This window comes from Gekko japonicus, unplaced genomic scaffold (assembly GCF_001447785.1).
Source record: "Gekko japonicus isolate JY-2015 unplaced genomic scaffold, Gekko_japonicus_V1.1 scaffold4, whole genome shotgun sequence".
Taxonomy (NCBI): Eukaryota; Metazoa; Chordata; class Lepidosauria; order Squamata; family Gekkonidae; genus Gekko; species Gekko japonicus.
The window spans coordinates 1,586,519-1,601,537 of NW_015165234.1; positions in this window are offsets into that span (position 1 = coordinate 1,586,519).

Genomic DNA, 15,019 nt, shown 5'->3' on the forward strand with positions numbered 1-15,019 from the left:
CAAGTTCACTTTCCTGTTGATTGACAGCAGTTCCAGAGGAGGAGGGACTCGGGCAGGAAGTTCCTCCTGCCTTCTTCTGCTTCTCCAAAGCCTTTCTATCTCTCTCTTTCTGCATCGCCATTTTTCAACTTTGTTTATACTTTGAAAGTTCGTGCTGCACCACCCGAGGATGGCTCCTTCTAGCTCGCTCTCAGCCTGCTTCCAAAAGGTAACGCGCTTAATCGAATTTTTGCTTCGCCCCCTTTCTCCACTTTTTAAAAAAGTCTCTTTTCTGTGTTTGGGGGGGGAAATCCTCCCTCCTCCCTCCGCTCTCCGGGGAATGAAGCACGCTCAAGCCCCGCTTTTAAATTGCTCTCCAACTCACAGTTAGTCGTATACGCTTTACTTCCAGCTTTTACTTTAACGCTTCAGCACTCCGATATTCCGATGGCCTTGCTAGTCCCCATCACGGGGCACATCGCAGCTGGGGCCGTTTGGGGCAAAGGGAGTTTTAGACGGGGAGCCTCAATTCCCGGCTTTCGTGCCGGTCAGAGGCTTCTCCCAGCCTCCCAGGCGTGCCCCCTGGTTCGGAGCCTTTATACCAAAGGCTCCTTAGGATCTCCGCATAAGCGGGACCCCCCCAATCTGCATGTGGGTGATCCGGCTCCGGGAGCTTACCCGAGAGTCGGTCACCAGGCGCGCGGCCATAAACGGAAGGCTCTAAAAGTGATTTGTTTTGATTGATTTTGAGTCCAGCATTCTGGCCAAATTTCTCTAAAATTAACTGAAATGCTTGCAGTGATTTTACAGGTGAGGAAACATACAGAATAATATCGTCTGCAAACAAGCTGGTTTTAAATTCTTTATCATAAAGTTTAACCCCTTCAGATTGTGAATTGGATCTTAAATCACGTGCCAATGGTTCCATAGCAAGTACAAACAAATTGGTGACAGCGGGCAACCTTGGCGTGTACCTCATTGTAATAGGATGTTATTTGATGATATTCCATTAACTAGAATTTTTGCCTTTGGGCTTTCATAAATTGCTTGGATTGTTTTGCAAAAGATGGGGCCGAAATGCATATGTTGTCGAAGATTATCCAAGTAGGTTATTTCTAAAGAATCGAAGGCCTTTTGGATATCAATAGACATTAATAGAGAGCTTGTATTTTTATTTCCCCCCCCTCATAGCGTATAAGGTTAAGAGTTTTGCGGATATTGTCTGAGATGTCTCTAGTAGAGATGAAGCCTGTTTGATCCTTATAAATGTAGTGTCCAATAATGTGTTTCATACGTGCTGCAATCATTGATGTAAAAATGTTATAATCTATTTAATAATGATATCGGTCGAAAAGAAGTTGGATCTGTAATATCTTTACCTTTTTTTGGAATTAAAATTATATTGGCCATTTTCCATGTATCAGGCATTTTTCCGGTAAGCAAAGAGTGGGTTGCTGATGATTGGTAGGAATGCTTTATAGTATTCCGTTGTGAAACCATCTGGTCCAGGGTATTTATTATTTTTTAATCACTTGTTCAAGCTCCTCGATAGTAAATGGTGCTTCTAGTTGAATTCGATGTTCTTCCTCTAGTTTCTGTAGGTGTTCAATGGAGTTTAAATAATTTTGGATGTCTAAAAGCTTTGGTTTAGTGGACGTTTATAGGTTTTTGTAAAATAATTCTAAAACATTAATAATGTCTTTTGATGTATATTTTAGGTTGTTTTGATGGTCTTTAATACTTCCTATAAAACGGTCTACTTGTCGCTTTTTTAACCTCCAAGAAAGAAAACACAGTCTTTTAGAGGTTTTTGTTGTGTTAGTTTTATAAAAGTGAAAATTTGTTTTACGAATTTCTGTTGCATCCATCATTTCAAGTTGTTTCCTTGCATCTTGTAGTCTTTTATATATCTTTGCATTGCATGTTTGTTTATGTTTTCTTTCCAGTTCTTGTATAGTATATAGAAGCTCATTTCTGATTGTATTTTTCTCTTTTTTGCTGAAAGCCAATAAAGAGATGCACTTGCCTCGTACAACAGCCTTTAATGCTTCCCAAATAGTTGATGTAGAGACCTCATCTGATGTATTGATTTTAAAGTAATCCTGAAGTTCTTGTTGTAAAATATCATTTATTTTAGTTTCGTATAATAAAAGCTTATTAAATTTCCAATTGTGTTTATGGTATTCTTTATCACCTTCTAGTAATATACAGTCTACTGGTGCATGAATACCAATTGTGGATGATTTGATTTTATCGATTAATTCTGTAGATACTAATAGATAATCTAGTCTGGAATACGATTTGAATTGATGCGAGTAAAAAGTGTAGTCTCTGTCTTTCTCATGCTGCAGTCTCCATATATCATGTAAATTATATTTTTAATTAGCATTTTTAATGGATTAGGCTTTAACATATGAGGTGTTTTATCCAAATTTGTAACCTAACAAAGGTTAGTAAAAAGTGAAAAAGAGGGCCAATATTAAAAACGAAATGTAGAAAATATATTTAAAAAGATACATGTATTTATTAATTGCAAATTTTAAAACATATATAAGGGCCCATTCACATCAAATATATAGATGACATGGCAATACACACGGGCTTAAAAAGCATGACCTAACGCGTTTCAGCCTGCATAGGCCTTCCTCAGAGGTCCAACAATTGAGTGGCAAGATGGCTATATAAATATAATACAATCATGTAGACACAATCAGAATGGATACAAAATATAAATTCAATATTGACCAGAAAACAAGTTGCTGTAAAAGATAAAAAATAGGAAATTAAACACACATATTTTTTACCACAGGTTAATGAACTGTAAATCTATATTACCAATTAGTAAATATATACCATAAACTTACTTCCAGAATAAAACCACCAGGCACACAATAAATATGCAAATGAGATCTTTAAAAGTGCAATCACTTGCCCAGTGGTTCTAAAGTATAGACCTAAAGACAAAAAAATGAAAATCAATATATCATACAATTTAAAACCTAAATGTAGAGAGTAATAAAAAATAAATATTAGTTACTTTTGGTCCAAGAACTGCCTTCTTTGATTGTGTTGCCACCGTGTTCTCAAGTTAAAAGCAGTGTTGGTCAACTAAAAATGCTGGAGCTTTATAACTGGTTAAGGATGATGTAATCCTAATGTGTTCCTAATGTGTAAGATGATGCAATGCCTATAGTGTCTTAAGATGGTCATGTGATGGCACCTTCCACATATAGTATACCATTAAAAATAAAGAAACAGTACAGATTTCAAACTCGATAGAACATTCAAAAAATTATATAGATATATACATGCTATACTATCAAGATTATATTCTACACCAATAAATATGCTCATTCAAGCCATATGGGGCTCTGCATGGGTAGGGCTCCTTGCAAAATCGACATTAGAAGCACTTGAATCTCTTGCCTCTGCCGTTGATGTTGTCTCCACCTAGACCTGACTTCAGGTTGCACCATCTGCTCCAGTGGGGCTGTTCAGGCTCCTAGCTATATGTGCCCCCTTGCCCAGATTGTCCGGAGGTATGCAGATGACACCCAGCTCTATCTGATGTTGGGTGGCCGGTCAGACTCCAGCCCAGAAGACCTGAACTGAGAATAATCTGCCTGGGGAGATAGTGGTCAGATTCTCGAAGAGGCACGTGAGGGATTTAATCCTGAAAGCAACTACAGGAACACCCTTAAAATCAGAGACAACATTAGCAGGATTTTAAAAGACATCCCATTTGAAATAGTTATTAGTGGTTTTCTTTCCTTTCTCCCTAGATGTAGTTCCCCCTTCCTATTTTTTCCTTGTAGTTTGTAGTTTATTAAAAAAATGCAATAAAAAAATCCCCTCTGGGGGGCCAAAAACAACAACAACAAATTAACCCTAAACTGAAGAAAACCGCCGTGGAACACAGTTCCTCAGACCAAAAATTCCTTGACTGACAATCAGCTGCTAGGATGCGAAAGTGATGGTCCCTTTAAAAGCCAAGCTCAGAGCTACCAGGCCACTATAGTAGCATGTGGTCTGAGCAGTCAATGATGCAGGAAGAACAGCAAGCTGACGAGCCAAGAAAAGCAGAGGCTGAGCACACACGTGGGCTTGCTTAAATGGCCCGTGGGCTCTTGCAGCCTGCTCCCACCCTCTGACAGGCAGCCTGACGTGGCAGGCCGTGGGAGAATCAGCCCTGCCCGTTTTGCCTCAGCTGGGGGCTCCATGCGGCACACAAGCCTCCTCCCAGCCTCCCCACACCTCCTGAACCGCAAATGACAGCGGAGGTGAATCTTTTGCCATGCTTCCTTCATCACTTGCCCAAACTCCTTCCACAACTACACAATTTACGTTTCAACCCACTTCCAAAGCAACATAATTCTGCTCAGACATATATGTTTGATGATAGCACAGGCAGGTTGTCAAGTTCAGGATTTAGGCAGTAAACTATGGCATGTTAACAGAAAATATTTCAGTTCATCTGTTGTTTAAAAGTGTGTTAAGTCCTGATCTTCCAAGCCTATGGTTTTAGCCTTAATGCCAGATGCCTACACCAGCACAGAATGTTGGTCTGCTTGTTTTATACTCTAGTTGTTGTTGTTCAGTCGCACAGTCGAGTCCGACTCTAGACCTTTATACTCTAGACCTGCCCCCATCTTCTTTATGGCGTAGAGGTCTGGGGCTGGAAGGACTACATAATATCCAGCCTGGAATCAATTCAAAACTTATTTATCAGATGACTCCTTGCCTTGCCCAAGGGGACCCCTGCAGCCCTTATGAGGGCAGAACTTGGTATGCCCTGAGTTAAGGCTCACATCCACCTTGCTTTACTCATACCCTGGAATAAAGGTAATACTGCCTCTACCAACATATTTAGCAAACAATGCTTTCAACTAATGTCATGTAGAGATACATCCTGGTCTACATGTTACAATGACATACTTGCCTACTATTCTATTCCAGACGATTTGTTGGGGGTTCTCAATACTAGTACCAACATGAAACTGAGTCTATAGATGTGATGCTTTATTGAACAGTTTTACAATCTCTAGGTCTAAATTCTCCCCTTGGTTTAAGCTATTCAAAAGAGATAATGATAGATCTCCTTATTTAGTGAATATTACATCTCAAAATCTCAGAAAGGCACTCATTTCCTTACATTTTCAGACAATGCCGACGGCTCTACTCGTGGGGAGATACTCTCAAATACCGCTGGCTTTACGTTCTTGTATATGCAGTGCCTCAGTCCCAGAGGACGTTCTTCATGATATACTATTTTGTCCTATGTATACAGCAGCTAGATCTAAATTCCTTGATAATCTGCTAATAGGACAAACAATTTCCTCTGCCATTGACAAGCTGGTCTTTTTATTATCTGACACTGCTCTGCTTGTCAGTTATAGAGTGTCTCTGCACACTTTTTTACTGTTCAAAGCATGAATAGCTGGTCTGCATTTATTTGTGCAAAAATTCTTTTTAATCACTGTTTTATCTATGTATGATTAGAATTATTTTCCTAATTATCCTAATTCTGTATTGTGACAGCCTTTGGCTATATACACAATAAAATTCTGGATTCTGGATACTCTAGACCTGTCTGCAATTGCTCCCTCTGTGTGTGTGTGTGTGTGTGTGTGTGTAAAGTGACATCAAGTCACAGCTGACTTATGGTGACCCCTGTAGGGCTTTCCATGTAAGTGAGAAGCAGAGGTGGTTTGCTATTGCCTTCCTCTGCAACGTAACAACTCCCTCTACACAGAGCTAAGTTAATGTATGACCAAAAGTCCTCAAAAGGGAAACTGTGAGTGTGGTCTCATTTGAATATCTTTCCTACACTCTTGCATGCTATTTTTAAAAGTAATGTTCTTTAAGTGTGAGATTAGTTTCTGTTCTCCCTGAACAAATCCTCAATTTATATCAAGTTGTTAATGCAGGCGTTTAATGAATATGGGCAAGTTTTCAAGATCTCTTCTCTCTTCAGGTGAATTAATGTACATGTTTACGGAGCTCCTGCTTGTATAACTGAATATTTATACATTTGGATCCAGTAGTGCCTTGGAAATCAACAAGATTTTAGGCATATGAGCTACTGAGTCAAAGCTCCCTTCGTCAGATATTGTTTTACATTTATCTAGATAACTATAACTGTAGCATCTGATGAAGGGAGCTTTGCCTCTCAAAAGCTCATACCCTGAAAATCTTGCTGGTCGGTGAGGCACTACTGGACTTGAACCCAGCTGTTCATCATTGTGGCTTCTGCGCTGGCACACATGGGGATGAGCTTCTGATGGATTTAGAATTTTCCAGAGCCTAGGAGTGCTGTCCCCTCCCCTCAGTCTCAAGCCCGGCTTTCCCCACCCAATGGGTCACATGATGGAGGCAGGGAGAGCTCTCTTCCCTCAGTTCTCTCTTCACTGCCATGAGGAGAAGACAGGCTTCCAGAGTTCTCTGTGATAGCTCCATGATGAGAGTTTGTCTTCAAACAGCATTTTATTCTTTCTCTTTCTTCTAATTAAATGACGGCACTTTTCAAGAAGCGCAGTGAGTGTGGGGCCAAAATAACTCAGAATGATGAAAATGTTTCATGTTTATTATGCCTGGGGGAAGGCAATAATACAGCCTCATGCCCGGAATGCTGCTTCCTGGCACCTAAAGCCTACAATGAGAGAGTGGCAAGACTTAAGGCAGCCCTGTGGGAGAAAACCCTGAATACCATAGAAACACAAGGGGAGAAATGGGCTCAGCCCAATAAGAGACACAAGGAGTGCCTTTGCTGGTCTCAGCTTCAACCTCATTGGTTGTGAAGATTGCACACAGTATGAAAACTGCTGCTGAAAAAAGCCAAAAAGAAAACCAAATGGCCACCTTCAGAACCACCTTGCCTATCTCCCTGGAATTGACTATCTGTGTTCCCTTGACTTCAACAATCCACATCCCCTCAGAGGGGACAGTCTGCCTCACCTTGGTGTTGACAAGCTTCACCCCATCAATACCGATCTTCAGACACTCCTTGGAGCCAAAGGTCTGCCTCCTTGCAATGCTCATTGGTGTTACCAGGTTCACATTGATTGTTCCCTACAATTATTGGAGTTGAAGCACTCTGAAGCTGAGGACGACATCACTGTCACATGTGCCAACATCACCTAGGTCATTGTTGGACAATGTATTTGAAGTGCCTGGCCCGAGGCCCACTGCCCTCCAAATGGAGCAGCAGCAAAAACTGAGCCTACCTGCTCTGGGTCCTTGGTGTCGTCCTCAGGGCCCGTGTTTGTTTTTTTTAACCCTTGCATGTGCCCTCCAGAAAGAGGTGCATGGGACCCATCTTTGCCTTTTCCTAGTTATGGGATGACTCCAACTCAATACACTCATGAGAAAGGTCAGAGCAGCTCCAAGGTTGAAGGACACTGTTCGAAGGGGTCAGAAATACCCCATCCTTCAGAGTCTGAAGAGGTTTATGACCTGGGGTCTGAAGCAGATTCAGAAACCACTTCCATGCCATCCCCAGATGATGTAGTTGGAGACCCATCAACACCCTCACCAATTGAGGATTTAAATCTCTATTCAGAGCCACTTATATGCATGATGAAGACCTTAGGTTTAGAACTCTTAGGTCTTGTGAACTCCAGCCTACAGATTTGATTATGAAAGTCCTCTATGCACCTGGCACAGTGTCCCTTCCTTTGCTACAAGGCATCCAAGACACTGCTGCAGCTATTTGGTCTGGTTCTGCTCCTGCCCAGAAACTGGAAAATCTCTACGGGATCAAGGAGGAGGGGCATCCGTACTTATTTCATCACCCCCAGTGAACTCATTGGTCTCTGAAACTCTTCATGTTAGACAGAGATTGAGTTCACAGTCTACACCAATGGACAGGGAAGGCTGGAAAATAAACTGCCTATGCCAAAAAGTCTATTCATTGAGGACAATGGAACTTGGTGTCTAATTTTCTAGCTATAATGGGGTGCTATCAGATGCTGCTTTGGGATCATATGCAACAATTTTCTGAACTCCTGCCAGAAGACAAAAGACCCCTATCTAAGGTATTACTTTTGGAAGGGCTAAGAGTCAGTAAACAGCAGCTTAATGCAGCTAGGCACATAGCCGATAACAGCAGTATAGTCATGGCATCCGGAGATGTTTTGAGATGTCATTCTTGGCTGAAATACTGAGCCTTCCCCCAGACATCCATGTCTTCTCATTGAAGACAAAGAATTATTTAATGAGCAGATGGACTCAGTAATAGACAGTATCGGGAAGAACAAAATTACAGCACTGGGTATTATCTCTGTATCAGGCCGCTCTTATAAGCCAAGGTACTTCCCTGGGCATGGGTCCTGGCCCAGCCAAGGCTGACTATTCCTCAGACAAGAAAGAGGCACGGAGCAAACCAGCCTCCTCTGGAGTCAGCCCAGAAGAGGAACCTTTGCCAGCACTTGAGGGAGAAGAGGCCCCAGCATCTGCGCAGGAGGTGCAGCAAGGCAAAGAGACTGAGGTGCAGTCAGAGGGAGAGTCGGGTCCAGAGCCTGGCCCAGCACCCCCAGTTGGAGGCACCTTGAGGCCAGAATCCTCACCTAGCTCACCTGAGTGTCCCAGACGCAGGGCACGGCAGCATCTGGATGTGCAGGAGAGATGGGGGAGTGCCAGACTTCAGGGATTGCAAAGGCATTTTTTTTTTGCAGAGTTTTTGCAGGTTGCCTCCCAGGGAAGGGAGGGTCTGGTTATAAGCAGCCACGCTCACCTGCCTCGGTGTGGATGCAACTGTGCAGTCTTGGACCTTGTTCTGGCTGCCAGCCTCTGCTCGTTGCTCCTGAGAACTCTGATTGATCTCCTGGCATTCCGACCCCTAGCACTGTTTCTCGGCTTGGTTTGGACTTTGCACCTAGCTTAGTATATTGTATTAGTGGCGACCGGCCAGAGCCAGCACAGCAAGCAACTTTAACTTTAAATGCATCCTCTAAGCCCCCACCCCCACCCCCACTCCAGCTGGCTTGGCGAAGGTATTTAAAGAGACAAATGCCTTCTCCAAGCTGGCCAGCGGGGGGGGGGGAGCTTTGAGAGTGCATTTAAAGTTGCTTTGTTTCTCTGCTCCCCACCACACACACACCTCAAACCTACCCAGGAAGGGAAACACTGGTTGGGGAAGGGAAGACTGATTGTGGAAGCATGCCTCCCCTTTGCTTCCCCAGCCACCATGCCAGGATATATGTGAAAGAGCCGCATGTGGCTCCCAGGTCACAGATTGGCTACCCCTGATTTATTTTGTGTCAAACTATACTGTGTTCTGTTCAGGTATAGAAAGTATACAGGTATCAAGGAAAGAACTTGTATCCCATGGAACTCAAACTGAATCCACACATGCCACTTCATGTGGTTTTTACTTTCTTTCCTGCTGCTACCGTTCACATGTGAAAAAGAGAATGAGTGGTTGTAAACATGCAGGTATCAGGTTTCTGAACTGATTGATGCCATTCAGCCTACCTGTACTTTGCAATACACATGTGATTTCAGCCTTATGCGTATGCTTAAGAACCATACTAAATATTACAGTGGAACCTTAGCTCAATTACTTCTCTCCTCCCTGAAAAAAACACCCTTGGGAGAATGACTTTCAGAAGAGTTGGGAATGAGAAAGGGTGTTTTAACCATTTCCCTGCCAGCATGTTTCCCCCCTGAAGCTTCTTACCACCAAGGTATTTTCTTTCCTCTTGCTGGTCCAGACATATATTTGTCAAGTAAATATAGGTCTGGGCATCTGCAGAGGGGAACAATTATGGCTGTGTGTGTGTGTGGGGGGATTAGTGATAAATTCACTGTTTTCTTGCCCACTTCAAGTAACTAATGGCTCTGTCTCTTGTCCCCTTTCTTAGAATTAGTTGCTCTTTTTCCTGATTCCTCCAGGAATTAATTACTGCTTTCCCTCAAATTAATAATATAATAATTAATTGGCAATAAGTTGAAGTTCCAGCTTATTCAGTTTTTAAGGCAAGGGGCAAACGGAGGTGTGATTTGCCCTTGCCTTCCTCTCCATAGCAACCCCAGTCTTCCACGGCAGCATCTTATCCAAGTCCTGACCATGGCCAACCCTGCTTAACTTCCAAGCTCAGAGAGGCTCTGGCTAGTCCGGGATATTCAGGCTGCAAATATTAACTGCCTCCCCCCCCCCATCTCCTCTCTATTAGTTACTCTGTCCCCCAAAAACACTGTTTCAAAGACATTGATTGATCCTTTTTAAAAATCTGCTGCCCAAAAAAATAGATTGTATTAAGAAGATGATAATCACAACAGGTCAAACAGATAATCAACATGCCAGAATAATCCTATATATAATGCTGAATGTGGTCCTTATACAGTTTGATAGACCCAGAGGAGGGGGCAGGTTCAGGGAAGGGGTATTCTTAGGCAGACTTGGGGGACCCTCCCAGGTTTGCAGAAAAATGTGGAAACCCCCAAATGGAGGGGGCTTCAAATCCTCCCAAAACAGAAGCAGGTTGTCTGCTCTTATGCAGACAACATGAACCTCCTGTGAGAGGGGAAGGGAGGGGAAAGGCCAGCTGAAGAGAACCATTGGAGAGCACACTGCTGATACCAGCCTCACTTCTTCTGTCTCTCCTCTGCAGACAGGCAGGTGGGCAGGCAGGCAGGAGAGGAGGTGTGGGGATCACTGCTTCTAGCCCTGCCATTATTTTTCCCCTTTGCAGGTGGGGGAAGAGGACCAAGATCTGCCTCACCCTCTGATGCCACCTCCATTGCCAGTGGGGCAGTGCTCCAGACAGGTGGGGGTGGGGTGGGGGAGCTGGAGACACCACTTCTCAACCCTCTTTTGCCACCAGTGCTAGCTCCGCCGCCGCCACCTCTCTTCTGCAGGCAAGCAGGAGGGGAAGGACCATGAACTCCCGCTCCCAACCACATGAGTCAGAAGGGTGGCTGGAATGTGGGAGTGGTGGCAGTGCGATGTGCAGGTTCGGTGACTAGTGAGTGACAGGCCCACTTGGGCAAGGGGAAGGACGAAGTTCCAACCATGAGAGTCTCCTGGGTCCCTGCTTGTGTAGCTGTGATATACAGCTAAGTTCAAGGATATTCATGCTAGACACATTATCACTTTGAAGGCACTAATTACTAGGGTTTGACCAAGCCCCCTCCCAAACCAGTTATAAGCACTGTCTTGGGTTCACACATGCTGCATATTTGTGGTTCATGAGACAGAGCAAGGACCATCACTCATTTGCAAAGGGATACTGTGTGCAGGAGCATCACTTTAGCCAGGACCTGGGACTGTAGTGAGCTCTGCTCTCCATGTTCCTCCCCGAGAGAGATCCACTCTGTCAGTGCAGACAGTGCTAGTCTTCTGTTGATGAGCCAGGTTGGAGCCTCTGTTCTCGTGTGGACTACCCTCTATCAGGACACATGTCTATTTTAGCTTTTTCCTTAACATGTAAGCTTTGCAGATAAAGGAGATTCTGAGTTGAGGGCAGGCCCGTAGCCACAGTGGGGCATCTCGGGGCTAGGCCCCCCTGACTTACTGGTGAGGCCCCACAACTTCCCATCCAGCCCAGGGCCCCCAAGTAGCGGAGGGTTTGGGGAAGGAGCCAGGTATTCCTGCACATATGTCTGGCATGAAAGGCTGGCTACGGTGGCCACACAGAGCCAGACAGCACCTCTCTATTTCCCACAGAAAGTACTTGTTGCTGGCGGGCTGTACTGTGCTGTCTGACACAAGGGGCAGGCTATGGTGGTGCGAGGGGCCATTGCAAGGAGGAGGAAGCTTGGTAGAAGCCCAGGTGGTGGGAAACTGCAGAGCAGCTTGGGACAGGAGTAGGGGTGCCCCCTAAGAAATTTAAATGCCCCCTGACTAAAAAAATCCTGGCTACGGGCCTGGTTGAGGGTTCTTGACATGTATTCTGAAGGCCCTTGGATGATTTACTTAATGACCATTAAAGATATTTTGGACATTTTTGACAACAGGAACAATCTTTTTAGCTCTAGCCTTTTATTATAGGAAAGAGGCTTCTCTTATCCAAAGGCCCTTATTCTCAGAACCTTTGTCCACATCCCCTCATGCTGCAAACTTCTGAATCACTGTCTTTTCATAATCCTTTTCATAGTATTGCTCCCACTAAATTTGGCCCACACAAGTGTGAGAACTGGGTCTTCCGCCTTCTCTTACTCCCCACTCCCATCTGTGCATGTATGCTTCAAGTGAGTTGTCCTCATTCTCTCTCCTCTTTTCGAAGAAGAATCTTGTCATTTGCCAAAGAGCAGTGCTATGCATTGCCCATTCATTCTTTTTCCAAATGGCCTTTTCCATACGGCTCTGTAACTTGGAGCTCAGGCAAAAACTATTCTATAATCTTACCATCCACCACTCACTTTTTTTGCACTCTAGTCCCACATTGTCTTTCTTCTCATTAGGTGCTGTGATTTCCCTCCTCTTCTGCATTACACAGTCATTCAGCCCCATTTTTCAGAGAGAGAGAGAGAGAGAGAGAGAGAGAGAGAGAGAGAGAGAGATGGTTTCCATGGCAAAATTGCAGGGTTTAAAATATAACACAAACAGATGAACTTGAGGTTTACTCATTTTCGTGAATTATATAGATAGGGGGGTTAAGTGTTCTGATTTCAATTGGTTTTGTCAGGATAAATGTGGAAGTAATTTGTCTTAGTATTGCCCTCTGTAGGCTCTGGTATTTCTAGGAGAAAAGGGTGGCAAAGGACACAGAATTTCAAAGGAATTGAGACCTGCAGATCTAAAAATACTAAAGTCATTTTGTCTCCACATTGAAAATATTTTCACTATCAGTTCCTAAGAATTCTGGGTCTAGTCCTTTTTCTTAAACTGAGCTGGTCTGGACCTCTTGGATGGACAATGGCATTAATGCTACTCCAAATGCCTTGGCAATATACAAATGCAACATGTTTAGCATGTCTCCTAAACCACTAGCTCTTCCAAAAAGGATGTCAAGGATTACAAGGATACTGGTAAGAAAGTACCTGAATGTAAGAAGGTACTATCTTCTGCCTTGAGGCCCTTGAGAGAGACAGTAACTGCCAGAAATTTAAGTGGTTTTTACCCCGCCAAGGATATTTGTGCAGTGGCAGTTTTTTACAGGACCTGCTTCTAGTATTTGTGTGAGGGGCATGCACTTGTTACACTGTATCACATGGACCAGTCATTTGCCTCCAGCTTCCTGATATTTGTCATGCAACAAGCTGTGGCTTTTAGAACAGAAATAGGCATTTTGTGTAACTGAGACGGTTTTATTCTGTTTTGAAGCTGCTTCCCCTCTTTCCAGATTGCCACCATTCTTCACAAATGGCCACCCAAGGAGTTTGTTGTGCCAGAGATGAGGGCTGAACCAGAAACTTCCTTGTTTATAATTACTCTTCATAGCTGCTGAGCATTCTATAGTAGCTTTGTGGCCATTTTGAAAAGATAGATTGAACAGTTCCTAAACTATGTGCCACACCCCCTTTAAAAGACAGAAACATATCACTTTTGCAGATGTGAAAGAAATTTGTAACACTGATGGCAAGCTGCATTTCCTTTCCAGTCTTTCTTATCCCGTGCCTGTGCTAACATAGCCAAAAATTAGTTGTAGATTTTCCAACCTGTATGGCCACGATCTTGGCATTGTAGCACCTGATGTTTCACCAGCAGCTGTGACTGGCATCCTCAGAGGTATAACACAGAAAGATAGAGTACTCTCTGTGTTAATGTGAGAAGAAGAATGGTAGGCAGGCTGAGTCATTATCTTGTAGGAGTTCCCCAGGCTGTGACATGCTAATGGAGGAGTTTTCCTGAGGAGGTTCTTTTGCATATGGATTGGCTGTTGAAATTCTAATCTCATCTGTAGTGCTGTTGTAAGATGTAGAGCATTTTGTGTTTTTCAGGATTGGAAACCATGCCCTATTTATGTTTAAACTCTTTTCTTTCCTGTTGAAATTGTGTTTATGAATTTCAATGGATTCCCTGTGTAATCTGACATGATAAATGGATGTGTTGTCCAGCATTTCAGAGTCTTGGAATAAGATACTGTGTCCTGTTTGAGTTAGGGTATGTTCAGCCACTGCTGATTTTTCAGGTTGGCCAAGTCTGCAGTGTCTTTCATGTTCTTTTATTTTTATTTTTTTAAGCCCCCGGAGGGGATTTTTTATTGATTTTTTAAACACTACAAAAACTAGAACAGAAAAAAGGGAAAGGGAAAGCTACATATAAGGGAGAAAGTAAAGAACCCACTACTAACTAAAAACCCAAGAGAGGAGATCTCCAACTAGCTTTTTATACTTCATTCAGACTTTTCATCTTTGTACTTCTTATGAACTGTGTCAATCTTTTAACCCTATTAACCATCCCCAGTTACATTTAATTGCCCAATAACAGTGCCCCCCATCATCCCCTAGAAACAAAAGTTCTCAAAGGAACAATTCAGAGTCCTTCAGCCTTTACTTCTTCGTCTCTCTCTTCCGCAGTTTGTAGGAACTTTTCGGGGCTGATGCCCCCTGCTCAGACAAAGAGTCCTCACCAGACGAACCAGTTTCCAGCTCTCCACTGGACTTATCGTCCTCTTCTTTTTTCTTCGTCCTCTGGCCTTCCCAGCTGCTCCTTTAGAAACTCTTGAGCTTTAAGAACAGAGTCAATCTTGAAGCAGCTGGACAGTCCCTTTTTCTTCTATATCTTTCAAAACCAGTTAGTTAGTGTGTTAATAGTGTCCCTTTGGGATTAGTATTATCTTTTATTGCGCTTTTCGAACTAGTTCTCAAACATTGGGGTGCTTCCCTTTTTTGTCTCTTAAATTGTATTTTGGTCCTCTAGCCGCTCCTTTGTCTTCCTCATCTTTCACCTCTCCCTCCGAGCTGCTGTCTTCTTCGCTAGTTCCTGCCATCCACTTAGCGAGTTCTGCCTCGTCCTCTGAGCTGGCGTGAGTGCCTCTTCAAAAAGTCTTGAGCCTTGAAGATGGAGTCTATCTTTTCTCTTCTGTTTTTAAACTTAAAGACAAGTCCTTCAGGTACCAACCATTTATAATTAGTTTGGTGACTTTGCAAGAACATG